The 13874-nt window shown below is 34.3% G+C and overlaps 1 long non-coding RNA gene across 1 annotated transcript; it reads left to right on the plus strand.

Moving 5' to 3' along the window:
• The first annotated feature begins 10494 nt into the window (after positions 1–10494).
• Positions 10495–12136, plus strand: LOC146314321 (uncharacterized). Its single transcript, XR_014771939.1, has 3 exons — positions 10495–10625; positions 10932–11009; positions 11378–12136. It is a non-coding gene; the product is annotated as an uncharacterized LOC146314321 (long non-coding RNA).
• The last annotated feature ends 1738 nt before the right edge of the window (positions 12137–13874 follow it).

Consider the following 13874-nt stretch of genomic DNA (forward strand, 5'->3'; position numbering starts at 1 on the left):
CATCATTGCTCATAAGAAATTACAGCACTGTATGAAGCATCCTTGATCATTTTTCTTAGTTAACTAAAGGCAGAACCATAGCCATTTCAGTTTTTGGAAATTTGACTCATAATGTTAATTGATGAAATTGCACAACATGCATTTCTTAGAACCAAGCTTAATCTTATCTGCTAAACCAGTAGATGACATTTTAATCATAAAGGTTTATAGGAAACAACATTGCAGTATTGCCATTACGTTTTCCAGCAGACTATAAAGTAATGTTGTTCCTCATATGGAACCAGGGCCGGTTCAGCCCATTAGGGGGGGCTCTGGGCAAAATAGCTGTGTGCCCCTGTTGGCCCCCCTCATTTCTCATATTAACAGGATTACATAATCAGGTCACTCTATTTTATTACAGTTACAGAAAAAAATACATAATATGATGAGAGTTATATTTAGTTTTTTTTTTTTTAAAAAAAAACAAAAAACAATATACTACCATGTGCAGTGTGCACACATTACAAAACTTAACATGAAAATTTTGTTTTGTTGTCATCCAAGAACTCAATATTTGACTTAAATAAATATTTAAAGGTAAGACCAACTGCTAACATCAGCTACAATTAGGGAACTAACCTGTGCATACTGTTAATACCACTACTGAAAAATATTTTGGGACTGTACATGGTGATATGAAGACAGAAGCTTCCAACAAGAATCAGTTTGTTTGACGTTTGATTGTGAAGTGTGAATACACTTAACAAAGGACATTTAAATGTTAATAATTACAGCTGTTAATCTAAACATGCATTTGCACATATAAAGGAATAGTTGGACAAACACTTAATTACTCTGACAACAATCATAAAACATTTTTTCAGGCGAAACAATTTCACAGTTTGGTATTGGCGTTACCCAAAAGTAACAGAAAGTTAATGTAATCGTCTAACACAGGCCTATTTAATTACTTTTTAAAAAGGGTCAGATTTGATCTTTAAACGCCTAAAATAATCCAGCTTTTAAATGTTTTCTGCACTTTACTTTATACTTTGACTTTGTGCATAATTAACAATTCTGTACAAAAGGACAGGAAAAAATAATGCACCTATACAATCATAGTTTAGAAGTAGCTTGTTGTTTATATAAACACAATGTTGCATCTTTGTTCTTTTGCCTCTTATTTTTTATTTATTTTATTTATTTTTTTTTTTTTTTTGGTACTATTTGGCCTCTTTCTAATTTGAAGAAATTATTAATTTATACGTTTTTCATATATAAATGATCACAGGGCCAAATTGAGGCCGTTGAAGAGCCAGTTCTGCCCACAGGCCACCACTTGAATAGATTTGGTCTAACTGGTGTCATATGAGTCAATACTTTTAACCTTATGTGATAAATTTTGTTAATCATCTCCTCTTCTGTGGTGACATGTTTTTTCTTCTCTTTTGTTGTTTTTTGTTGATGCTCATGGATTTGTTCTGCTACATTTCTAGACTACTTTTCAAAATTAATAAACAGATGTTTACAAAGAGTTACGAATACAGTCATACTATAATATATATTGAAATCCATTTGGAACTAACAATTAGATAAATAAAATAAAAATAGATCAAATAAAAATTAAGTGGTTAAAAAAATACACAATATATTGTCTGTTAGTAATATGTAATTCATTTGTGGTAACTTGGTTAAGCACAAATGTATTTTGTAAAATGCAGCCTGCAAGTAAAATATATATTAAAATAATAAAACACTCAGAGACCCTAGTAATTCAGTTCATATTCTGTTTTAGTGTGGCATACAATGTTTAAGAAAAATATTTCCTGGTTGGTATCAGGCTGTCATGGAACAACTTATTATGAATTTCAGTTATCCCAATTTTTTTTGTTTGATTCTTTTCTCAAAGCTCTGTGCAGCTGCATGAAATGAACCTGATTGATATTTTGTAGGGAGATTGGTCCTTCAATCTAATTATCTTATTATTCTGAATAACTGATATCTTGTGGCAGTTATCAGTTTTGTAAAAACTGTGCAAAACACACAAATTCAATCAACTGTGATTTCTGCCTCAACTTGCAGCGCATTTGTTGAACTCACCCTTTAAAATTTCCATTTTATAACATTAGAAAATGTAAAATAATTCAAGCTCAGATTAGTGCTTCTCCATGTTTTGTCTAAAGGGAGCGTTCAGCAGCATTGCAAATCCTTGGGAAGCAGATGTCATCAGTTTTGTTAACAGGAAATGCCTAAATTCTAGCCGGATTTAGTGGAGTGGATATGTCAAGGTTTAGTGAAATAACACTCCTCATCATGTTACATAAGAAAAAACAGGCTTCAGGCTTCAGGCTGGATCACAAATCTTAACTGCTGACACCCTTGTTTTTAACAGAGTTAAAGTCTCGGTTCTACAGGTACAGAAAAAACACTGTTCTTTTAACACAATTTTATCAGTTCATCAGTTATCAGTTGGGAGGTTGTAAAGGTAACGGTATCATATCTATGATGTTAACGAGAAAAATTATGATTTTATCTCTACTTTAAAAAAAATGCAGTCCTGGACTTAATCTGCATTTGTTTAAAATGCAATAAATTGTGCATTTTTTCCTTAACAATATGTATTTATGTAATCCCAGCTAATCTTCTTTCTTACAACCACAGAACAAACATTTTATGTTGATTTTTTTTTCTTTCAAATGCAAAGTGCCTGTCACTCACTGTGAGTTCCATCATTTTATGCAGCGACTGTTGGACATTAACCAAACTCCTTGACAGAGGACAGTGCTTACTGAACTTCAAGGTAAAGAATAAAGTTTACAAAGTTTGGGTGAGTTAGCTACAGTCTTTTCAGTTTTCAGATCATTGTAGAAATAAAAATAAAGTAAACCACAGGCTTTTTGTGAGGATATTTTAGCAAGCAGCTTTATAATAGAGGTCTGCAGTATAATGAATGAAAGGCTGTAAGATTTCCGACGGCTGGTATTTGCTGGTTTTATCTGGTGAAATGTATTTAAAAAGGATGAAGTAAAAACTTGGCAGTCAAAATGTCTGGTAATAATGTTCAGTCATACTAACTTAGCCTGCAGCGCTAGCGAAACAGCAGGCTATCAGGTGCAACTTCTTAGTGGGAGGACAGTTGGCACAACAAAACAAAAATCTGTTTTTTGGTGGTCTGGTTGGCTTTCAGCAAGAGAAAAATATTACTGGCTGGCAGGCCATCAACAGACTCTTCCTGGTGCCACTTCTCAATCTCATGTTTCACAGTGAGACATCAAAATTATACGGCAGGCCAAAAATTTTGTGGCGAGGTCAGGTGCCGATCAGACACAGGAAGCGACGACCGAGCCGCGATCTAATTTGTGGGATACTTAAGTACAAGAGTAATGTAGCATAGCATAACATCTAATTACTTGGTTTATTTTTTTCGTTTTTTTTTTGTTTTTTTTTGCCTTTATTACATAGGACAGCTGAAGAGCAGACAGGAAATGGGGTGAGGAGAGGGGGGGATGACATGCAGCAAAGGGCTGCAGGTGGGAGTCAAGTACACTCAGTTTGGCAGCTTTTTCGACCACAAAGTACAAGTAACTTATTTAAAATATGTGTTAATAACAAGTTGATAAAAACTGAGTTAGGTGAGCTTGGTAATTAAACTTAATGTTCCTGTCCTTGTATTTACAATGTAGAGGCTGTTACATCTTCCATAACTTTGAAAACAGGAAACAAAATGTTCGGTATGTTTGATGAAACCAAACACAACATGGCTGTGGTCTGCATTTCAGAGCATTTACTGTATCAGCAACATGCAGTGTTGTTCATTCTCTTTTAGATCATTTGAAGATAAGAAGAAAGTCAGAAAAGCATGTCTGTGTGTGTCTGTTTGTCTTCCTGTCTGTATTAATCTATATAAATGTAGCTCATGAATGTTGCATAACATTTCTGCTAATGCAACACATACATATGAAGCTAAATGGATTCTATTAGCAGAAAAAAAAACTTTGTCTTGTTTGTGCCTGAGAAAATCTAAATCTGAATGCATTCATGTTTGTGTAACAAAATGAATTCATCCCCATAAATGCGCAGTATGTGTGTGTTTTGACCTTTTCACCTCAGTGTGCAGTGTAATCCCTGATTAGCGCTGTCAGATTAGTCTGCTGCTCACAACAAAATAAACCTATAATGTTCCAGTCCTGTGTGTGTGTGTGTGTTTGTGTGAGTGAAAGTACGTGATACTGTTGATCCAATGTTGGTATATAATTTACACATCTGTGCCTCAGCGGAATAATCTCAAGAAGTAAAGCTGACAGAATTATTAATGACCCTTCTCATCGTCTGTACAATGAGTTTGAACTTTTACCCTCTGTCAGGCGTTATAGATCACTGATAGCAAACAGAAATATCTCCAAGAAATCCTTCGTCCCAGGTGCTGTCAAGGTAATAAATGAAATTAGGATCTGGCAGACGTGGGTACAGTTTAGTGCTCCTGACATTGCTGCAGTGAATGAAATGTGGTGTATTGTATGGACTTGTGTATTTTGAGCTGTATTTTTATGGATGTGTGTGCTGAGATGATGGGTATTCTCTGTTGTAAGTTGTACTTTTTATGATTATGCATGTATTGTATTTTCACGACATGTTTCATGGTGAAACCAAAAAGCAAATTTCAAGATTGTGAACAATAAAGGTTGTGTATTCTTATTTGTATTTTTTATTCATATGAAAATAAAATATAGAGAGACTTGACTGAAAACATCGTAGCAAGCTTTGATGATTGATTGACTGATTGATGGTTTACAACACACTGATGCTACTACTGCAATTTGAATGGCCATAAATTGTATAGTGAACCTCATTACTTTGTTTTATGTTGTCATTGTCTGTAAAAAAAAAAAAAAAAAAAAAAAAGAAGAAAGAAAGAAAGAAAAAGAAAAAGTGGACTCATAATAATGCAGTCAATTGAATCCATGTGAAGGCACTGTTATGGTAAGCAACAGTGACATCTGCTGGAACACAAGTTGAAGTAACAGTATTATGTACAGCATATCCAGTACATACTGTTAGGTACATGATTGATCCAAGGTCATTCAAGGAACTATAAAACACATTAACATGCAGGCAGGGGTGGAAGTAATTAATTACAAATACTCAAATTACTGTAATTAAATAGTTTTTTGGGGTACTTGTACTTTTATGAGTAGATTTTCAAGTCTGTACTTTTACTTGTACTTAAGTATTCATTATGCCATGTAATCTGCTTAGTTACTTTTAAAATCATATTTGAGTACTGAGTACAATTTGAATTAATATCCAGACCTTTTATCTGCATTTTTGTAGCCAAAAAAGTGATTTGATAGCAAACAAGACAATAAAAAAACCAGGACATATGGACAAACAAAACAAAACAACAAAAGTATGTTAATGACTGATCTTAAATTGATTTTTCATTAACAATTTAACCAGTTCAAAATGTGTTCATGGATATTTAATCAATAGTCGAGGCAATAACTGCACCTCATCTAGCTTTGTTTTGTCTGCTGGAGACATTTGCTGAATAAGGAAAAAAAGACAAAACCCCCCCCAAAAAACAGCCAATCAAAATGAGAGGGGAAAAAACACTTGTTTTGTATCAAATCAATTATTAATGATTAATTGATTGTTAGTGTTTTAACTATTGGTAAAGCAAAACACACTAAATTTAGGAGAGGTGATGGTGACATCATCGGTTAAAAGTAACTAATACTTTGAGTATTTTTTTTTGATGAATACTTTGTACTTTTACTTAAGTATTTTTCTAACACTAATACTTTTACTTGTAATTGAGTAATATTTTAGCAATGTAATAGTACTTGTACTTGAGTACAGATTTTCAGTACTCTTTATACCACTGCATGCAGGGTGAAAAAAGGGTTGCACAGCACTAGTGGATGAATAAAGACAAACACAATTCAAATTGCAATCTATTTCCTTTTCTTTATTTCCTCTTTTCTTCAAAAGATACAAAATACAAGTTTAATGTAAGATGTGATCATGTATATCACATTTTTTCACTCTGCTGCTTAAATAAAGCTAAAATTATGGATGTTTCATCACATCTTTATTACACATATACTTTATTAATAGCACTGTTCATGCAAATGCAACACAAAATGAAAGCAGAAAATCAAGACATTTATAACAGAGTATAATTTAATAAAATATAATTCATATAGAATATATTCACAATAAATCAAGGATAATAAAATCAAATGAATTACAAGCAAAATTATTTCAAAAACACATCACTCTCAAAAAGCTTTTTGGATTTCACTTTAGTGTAGAATTTCTGAGAATTGTCAGCTTCCTGTCCTCGGTTTACTTGTACGTTTGGTGTTTTGACACCAGATGGTTCAGTGAAAGTAAAACATCATGTAAGACTTCCTTGCCGTATTACTACTAAGATTTGTGCTCAGAAAAGAATCACATGTAACTGAAACTGTAAATGTGCCATGGCTCGGGTTAGTGCTCTTATTTTATAAAGCCTTCACTAGATCTAACAACCAAGTTATTCCAAACTTTAATTCATTTTTCCATCTCATGAAAACTGATTAAAAATAGTGACGGGAAAATAATCTGAATGTAGGTGTGTGTGTGTGTGTGTGTGTGTGTGTGTGTGTGTGTGTGTGTGTGTGTGTGTGTGTCCTTATTTAATTATATCTGTGGTGTCTGGGGACCAAAATACGTGACCCCACAAGTTTAAAGTGCTGTTTGATGGTTAAAACTCAGTTTTAATGTTAGGGTTAGGGTCTTAGATATGATGAGTAGGATTAAGGTAAGGGATTTAGATTTAATATTACACTCATTGAAATAAAGGAGCTAACTAGAATCCACTTGGAACCCACTTAGAGGGCTCTACCCAGAATCCATCATAAAGGGTTATACATGGAACCATCTGTGAAAGGTTTCACCCAGATCCCCCAGTGAGAGGTGCGCCCTCCCCAGATGAACCAACCCAGGGGAACCCTTCTGTCTTTCAGGGGTTTCATCTAGAACCCACGCAGAGGTTTTACCAGGAACCCTTTTAGATTCCAAAGGTTTTAGCTAGAGCCCACTAGGATTTTAACAATCCTTGACGAACAAAAAGAGTTCTTAATCGATCCATTAGACTTATAAAGAACCCTTGGCAATCCAATTTTTAGAAAAAAAGGGATCTTCAGAAATGGTTCTGGGTACAGCCACAGAACTGCATGAAACTAAAACAGGATGTGGTGTGACTACAGGATGCAGTTGTTCTTCTGATGAATAGCAAAAATTTGTTTGTTTGTTTCGTTGGTTGGTTGGTTGTTTTTCTTTTTTGTTTTGTTTTTTTTTTTACTGTAGAGAACTTATAACATGCTAATAGGAACATACTAATCTTTTACATCCATCCATTGAGGTACATAAATATTTCATTTGTGACACAGGTTTCCTCTCATACAAACAGAGAGAGTGATTAAGGACTGTGGGAAATTTAAACATGCCATTTTTTTGTTCTTATGTCTTTTTGGTAAATACTCTGTTGGGTTTTATTCTGCAGATCAAGCGTGGTAAACAAGAAGTATGTTAAAGTGTGTAGGTTCAGCTTAGCATTAGGTTAAACATTGTTTTTCTAACATACTTGACAGATTTCAGTGTTGGTTTTGTGTTTGTGTGAAAACTCTAACTGATCTATTACAGAGCATAACTTCAGGAACCACCCATACACGCATCATGTACTTCACATGATTTTCTGCACATCTGGAACTGGTTGCATTGCTGATGCACAGCACAGAAAATGTACACACAGTCACAATGTTAGTTACATATTTTTTAAATGGCAAATATTACATTTTAGAGATAAATTTTAGTTTTACATCCAGGTGCACAGTACCTGTGTGTGAGGGATGTGTATTCAGATATAGTGTCCAATAAACCTATTGTCTTGCAGAAATAAGAAAGTCAGATGTCCTAAACATCTGCACTTCATGCACTGTTACCCACAGAACTTGTACATGTCTTTTGCAGAATATTCTCACTTTTTTCCTCTTTTATTTAACAAATCATTTCCAAATTTTACAGTTTTCCAAAACACAAAACAGAGAAATAATGCTTATACACAGCTATCCCTAATAGAATAATGACAGCAGTGGTTATTTTCCTCATATACTTAAAAGGAGTAGCGTAATAACAATCTGCTATAAGCAACCAAGGCAAAGGGAGCAGTTCACAGTTATCTTTATTTTCCGGTGCATTGCACATACTAAGCAAATGAGGTTTGTGGGTGTCTGAGGCTCTGCTCTACAAAGTGTCCTTTGAGAAGTGAAACAGTCTGACTTGTTCATCTGTGTAATGCAAAGGGGAAAATACATAAGTCAGATTTCATTTTTGTTCTTCACCATAGGTGAAGACTTAGCTGCCTCTCAGGCTGTGATGATCTTAGTGTCATTCAGAAGATATCTTCAACAGATGTCTAACAGACATGGGCATCTCTAAACCAACCAATGAAGATGTATTTTAATCATCTGTTGTTTTTTAGTAAGGAGACGGTGGAGAGGATGATGATCCAATGTGAACCACCATGAAGAGAGGAAAAATGAAAAATCAGTTATCTATATTCTGTACTCAAGAAAGGTATGGGTTCTTTTCTTTTTTCTTTTTTTTTGTTTTTTTATATTCTGGGGGTGATGAAGAACAATTTTGTGTACTTTGTCTGGGAGCACATGTTGAATCATATGTCATCGGCATATAGGGAAAGTCTCGCTGGAAATGTACTTTAAAGTAAATTAGTTTTGGTATTTTTTATGTAGGTAGAGAGGTACTTTTACATTATTCACAGTGAGTATTATTTTAAAAATAATGTTTGAGTTTGTAAGAGAAAATAATATAGTTATCTTCTGTTTGTAATTCTGCTATAAGTCTCACAGAAATGAGATGAGAAACCAGAAATAATCTTCAACAAAGGGATCAATGTATTTATTTAAGTAGTTATTTGGCGCTTAGTGTTGCTGTACATTAGTTAATACGGTACTGGATACAGAACACGTGATGTAGTGAAGTCACACCACGAAGACGTACATACGTGAGCCGGAAGAGAGTGAAGTTACCCGATGAAATGGACGTAGAGGTAAACATTTTAGGCTAATAGACTGAAATGAACATACTTGTACGAGTATTTGGTATGTCATCGAACTGCAGTTTGGGACGTTACTGTTTGTATTTGGATGTGGAATAACTTTGTGTATAGATCAGATAGATAAATCGATGGAGTCTTTTTGGTCCGTCAAAAAAATTAGCATTGTCTTAGCATTGCTAGCATATTATTGAGAAATTCGACATTAATTCAAGTAGTTTGCTGTAAAAGTGTTACAGCTTGGTGTCATAATATTGACATTAGATGACAGATTTAATTTTCATGATATATTTTGGTAATATTGCAGATTTCCATCGAGTGTGTGGACAATCCTAATGGATTTCCTGGTGTTGTCGTCTATGACGATGAAACATTTCCCCTGTCTTCTCCACAAGTAAGGTTTAAAGCATTCAGCTTTAAGAGTACATTCAAAATAAAACATATAGAAAAATGAAAAATCAGTAATCTATATTCTGTACTCAAGAAAGGTATGTTTTTTTCTTTTTTTTTTAGGTTTTTTTTCATATTCTGGGGATGATGAACAATTTTGTGTACTTTGTCTGGGAGCACATGTTGAAACATACGTCATCGTCATATAGGGAAAGTCTCGCTGGAAATGTACTTTAAAGTAAAGTAGTTTTGGTGTTTTTTATGTAGGTAGAGAGGTACTTTTACATTATTCACAGTGAGTATTATTTTAAAAATAATGTTTGAGTTTGTAAGACAAAATAATACTTATCTTCTGTCTGTAATTCTACTATAAGTCTCACAGAAATTAGATGAGAAACCAGAAATAATCTTCAACAAAGGGATCAATGTATTTATTTAAGTAGTTATTTGGCACTTAGCATTGCTGTACATTAGTTAATACGGTACTGGATACAGAACACGTGATGTAGTTGTCATGAAATCACACCATGACGATGTACATACGTGAGCTGGAAGAGACTGAAGTTACCCGATAAAATGGACGTAGAGGTAAACCTTTTAGGCTAATAGACCGAAATGAACATACTTGTTATGTCGTCAAACTGCAGTTTGGGAAGTTACTGTTTGTATTCGGATGTGGAATAACTTTGTGTATAGATCAGATAGACAAATCAATGGAGTCTTTTTGGTCCATTGAAAAATTAGCATTTTCTTAGTATTGCTAGCATATTATTGAGAAATTCAACATTAATTCAAGTAGTTTGCTGTAAAAGAGTTACAGCTTGGTGTCTTAATATTGACATTAGATGATAGGTTTCATTTTCATGATATATTTTGGTAATATTGCAGATTTCCGTCGAGTGTGTGGACAATCCTAATGGATTTCCTGGTGTTGTCGTCTATGATGATGAAACATTTCCCATGTCTTCTCGAAAAGTAAGGTTTACAGCATGCAGCTTTAAGGGTACATTCAAAATAAAACGATATAAACATAAGGTCTTAAATAATTGATTTTTATATCATGTGTGTTATATGTTTTGTTACGTGCTTTCTTCCATGGCCAGACTGCTTCTGATGAAGAACATGGCTCTGGCAGGTTAGACGGCATTTTTTTTTTTTTTTCTTTTTAGCACCTTTCAATGACAAGGCAATGCAAGGGGCTTTACATAAGATAAAAAGGCATGAAAATATAAGATAAAAAAAATAAACACATTAATATGATTTAAAAAGATTAAAACAAAGTAAAAAAAAAGAGGGTCAAAATAGGCTAAAATAAAATAAGTTGGATGAAAATTACACTTGTTAGTTACACTTATTAGTAGTATTCTTATCAATATCTGTTAATACTACAGACTAAACCTGTTATATTTATTTGTTTCTCTGTGCAACTGTTATACTCTAGTTCTGTGCAGCCTTTCCATGATGTGAATGACGATGCCGCCACGGATCCTCCAGAGACTGACAGTAATACACGAGAGAGGTAAAAAACAAAACAAAAATAATTTCTTTCAATCTACAAACAATTAAGTAAATTTCATCTGCTTTGCTTTCTTCTTGCAAAAAAATCCACAAAGTGAAATCAAGAATCACAGTACAGTGTGTTAATATTTCACGACTAGGAGTTGTGGAAATGTAGAGGAAAAGTCTGCCTAATTTTTGTCACTATAATTTTAGATTTTTTAAGCCAGTCCCATTTAATTTTTAACATTTATTGTTATACCTTTACTTTTGCATGTATTTATTATTGAATAGTTTATCCATGATGCTTCTGATTCCATAAAGCCACATGTTACTGGTTATGATGACAGTAATAATCACTGAACTAAACTCTCTGATATTTCCCTACAGTCTTCAGAAGGATTAAGAGGCGCATGAGGAGGACGACTGGAAGCATCTACAGTCATCAGGCTTTCACTTTGTATTAACATACAGACACTAGAACAATATGCTGAGAAAAGTCACTAATATTATAATATAATACACCTCATCTCTGAAAAGCTGGTTCACACTTTTTTTTCCAGTAGGCTAGATTACTGTAATGCATCTCTCCTCACTATACCTAAAATCAACTCTAAATCAGCTTATGATGCTGTCAGTCATTATGAACCTACTCAAACTACAGCACCGCTGCAACAGTGTTCTCTGTTGAAAGCAAACTAAAAACCTATTTTTTTTCGAAAGCTTTTAGCTTTTCAAATTAGCATTATTATTGGTATCTCCCTTTTTAAGAATAATCATAATGACCATCCAGTGTTACCAGATAATCAACAAACTCTACCATCTCAGCGTCCTCCCTGCTCTCATCTGCTGGTTGCACAGTTTTCTCACTAACAGACCCCAGGCTGTCAGGGTGGGCACCAACAACTGATCCCTGCCTGGATCACCTGGAGCACCTCTCACACCATGCATTATTTCAAACATTCTGATTGCACAGCCATACTTGCAGTTCTCAAGAACAACATTCCAGTCACAGACTGTCAGTACTCGTTAATGCAGAAATGCCAATTACATGGTAGTCAATTAAAAAAACATAAAGAAAAACAAGATCTAGCAAGATATGGCCAAGACCTCTGACAGAATGTATATGTGTGAAAAATAAAGATTTGCACTTAAGCTGTTTGATGTGTCATGTGTTTCTTGCTTGAGATTAAGTGTAAGATACAAATAATCACGCTGTAAAGTCAAATTAATCATTTATTGTAAAGACCACAATGCTTTGTAAAATAATTATTAAAAATATTATAAATGTATCATTTATTTTGGTAATTTAAATCCTACAATATTATGTAACTGTGGAACAGATGTATAATATGTAACTCTGCAACTAAAAAAAAGCATGATTCATGATTATCTTATAAACAAAATAGAAGAGGTCACTCAGTAAGGTGCACCACCAGGCAACAGATGGTGAAACACCTACCGCAATGCCACCACAACTGCCAGATGCAACCAGCAGAGAATTGTACAGTTCCACATGCATTGTCCTGAGCTGACATAAGATTTCAAGCTGAAGCAGCTGCTGAACACTTGCAGCCTCTAGTGGCCTCTAGTCACATGCATAGCAGACAGCTAATCCCCTTCCTTCTGCATTACAACAAGCACAGAGAGAGTGGAAATTTCTCTCCCCTCCCTGCTTTAAAATGGCTAAATGGCATCTAAATGACAGGGTTTCTTGTCTGTATCTTGAAGAAATTCTGTATACCCTCTCAAATGCCCACCACGAGTTTCCTAAGATCTGGGGACGCTTTATTGATCATATTAGGAGGGAAAGGTGTCTCTGACCTTACTTGACCTCACTCTGTATAGATTCTATTTCTAACCCTCAATCATTGTATGGAATGACATGCATATGTGCTCCTTTTTTGTTGTGTTTTATTTTGTTCAGTTTTGTTGAGTTTATTTGTCCATTTTGTAATATACTTTCTGAAAGAAATTCTCATAAATATCTTGTCCAAGAAAAGTGAGAAGTCAGCTGTCGATGGTCGAATAAAACAGACCAGTCAAAAATAGATTTGCTGCCTTGCAATTGTATGACATTATGATGTCACAGTGATGTTGAACTTTGACCTTTTGGATATAAAATGTCCTCATGTCATCGTTTTATTCTATTATCGTATTGTATTGTATTATTGTATTAGACATTTGTGTGTAATTTTGTTATCATTAGCATAAGAACTCTTGATTTATGGCCAAAGTTGAGTTTATTGAGGTCACTGTGACCTTTGACCTGTGATTACCAAAATCTAATCAGCTCATCCTTGACTCAAGAGTGGCCATTAGTTCCAAGCTTGAGGAAAATCGTGTTCACAAGAATGGGATGACCTGAAAACATGATGCCTCCGATCATAAAAACATAAAGGCATAAAAGTAATTTAAAAAGTTCATGTTCATGTTTTCCTGAGGAGACACTTATAGTTATGCCAGTTATAAATCTCCACTATAAGACAAGACAGACGCAGCTTTACTTTGCAAAAAGAGACAGTCGTCTGCTGTGTATAAAAACTATGAAAAAAACCTGAGCACTGTGGGTTTTGTCATATCGTCTCTTAAATGAGGTGGTTTGTTTGAGGATTTGTGCCACAGATTTCTGTGCAGTGCAATTCTGTGCAAGTTTCCCATCTTCATCTGTGGAATGTGAAGAGGAAAGACACTGATTTCATTTTTGTTATTCATCACAGTTGAGGACTCAACTTGGGCTGTGAAATGATTTTAGATGATACATTTTAAAAGGTATCTCTAACAGACATCTAATGTGCATAGACATCTCTAATCTAACCAACTAGGATGGATGTTTTTTTTTTAGATTTTGATGGTGATGAAGAACAATTTTATGTACTTTGTCTGG

The sequence above is a fragment of the Lutjanus erythropterus genome, chromosome 15 (genome assembly GCF_056507025.1).
Source record: "Lutjanus erythropterus isolate fLutEry1 chromosome 15, fLutEry1.hap2, whole genome shotgun sequence".
Taxonomy (NCBI): Eukaryota; Metazoa; Chordata; class Actinopteri; order Lutjaniformes; family Lutjanidae; genus Lutjanus; species Lutjanus erythropterus.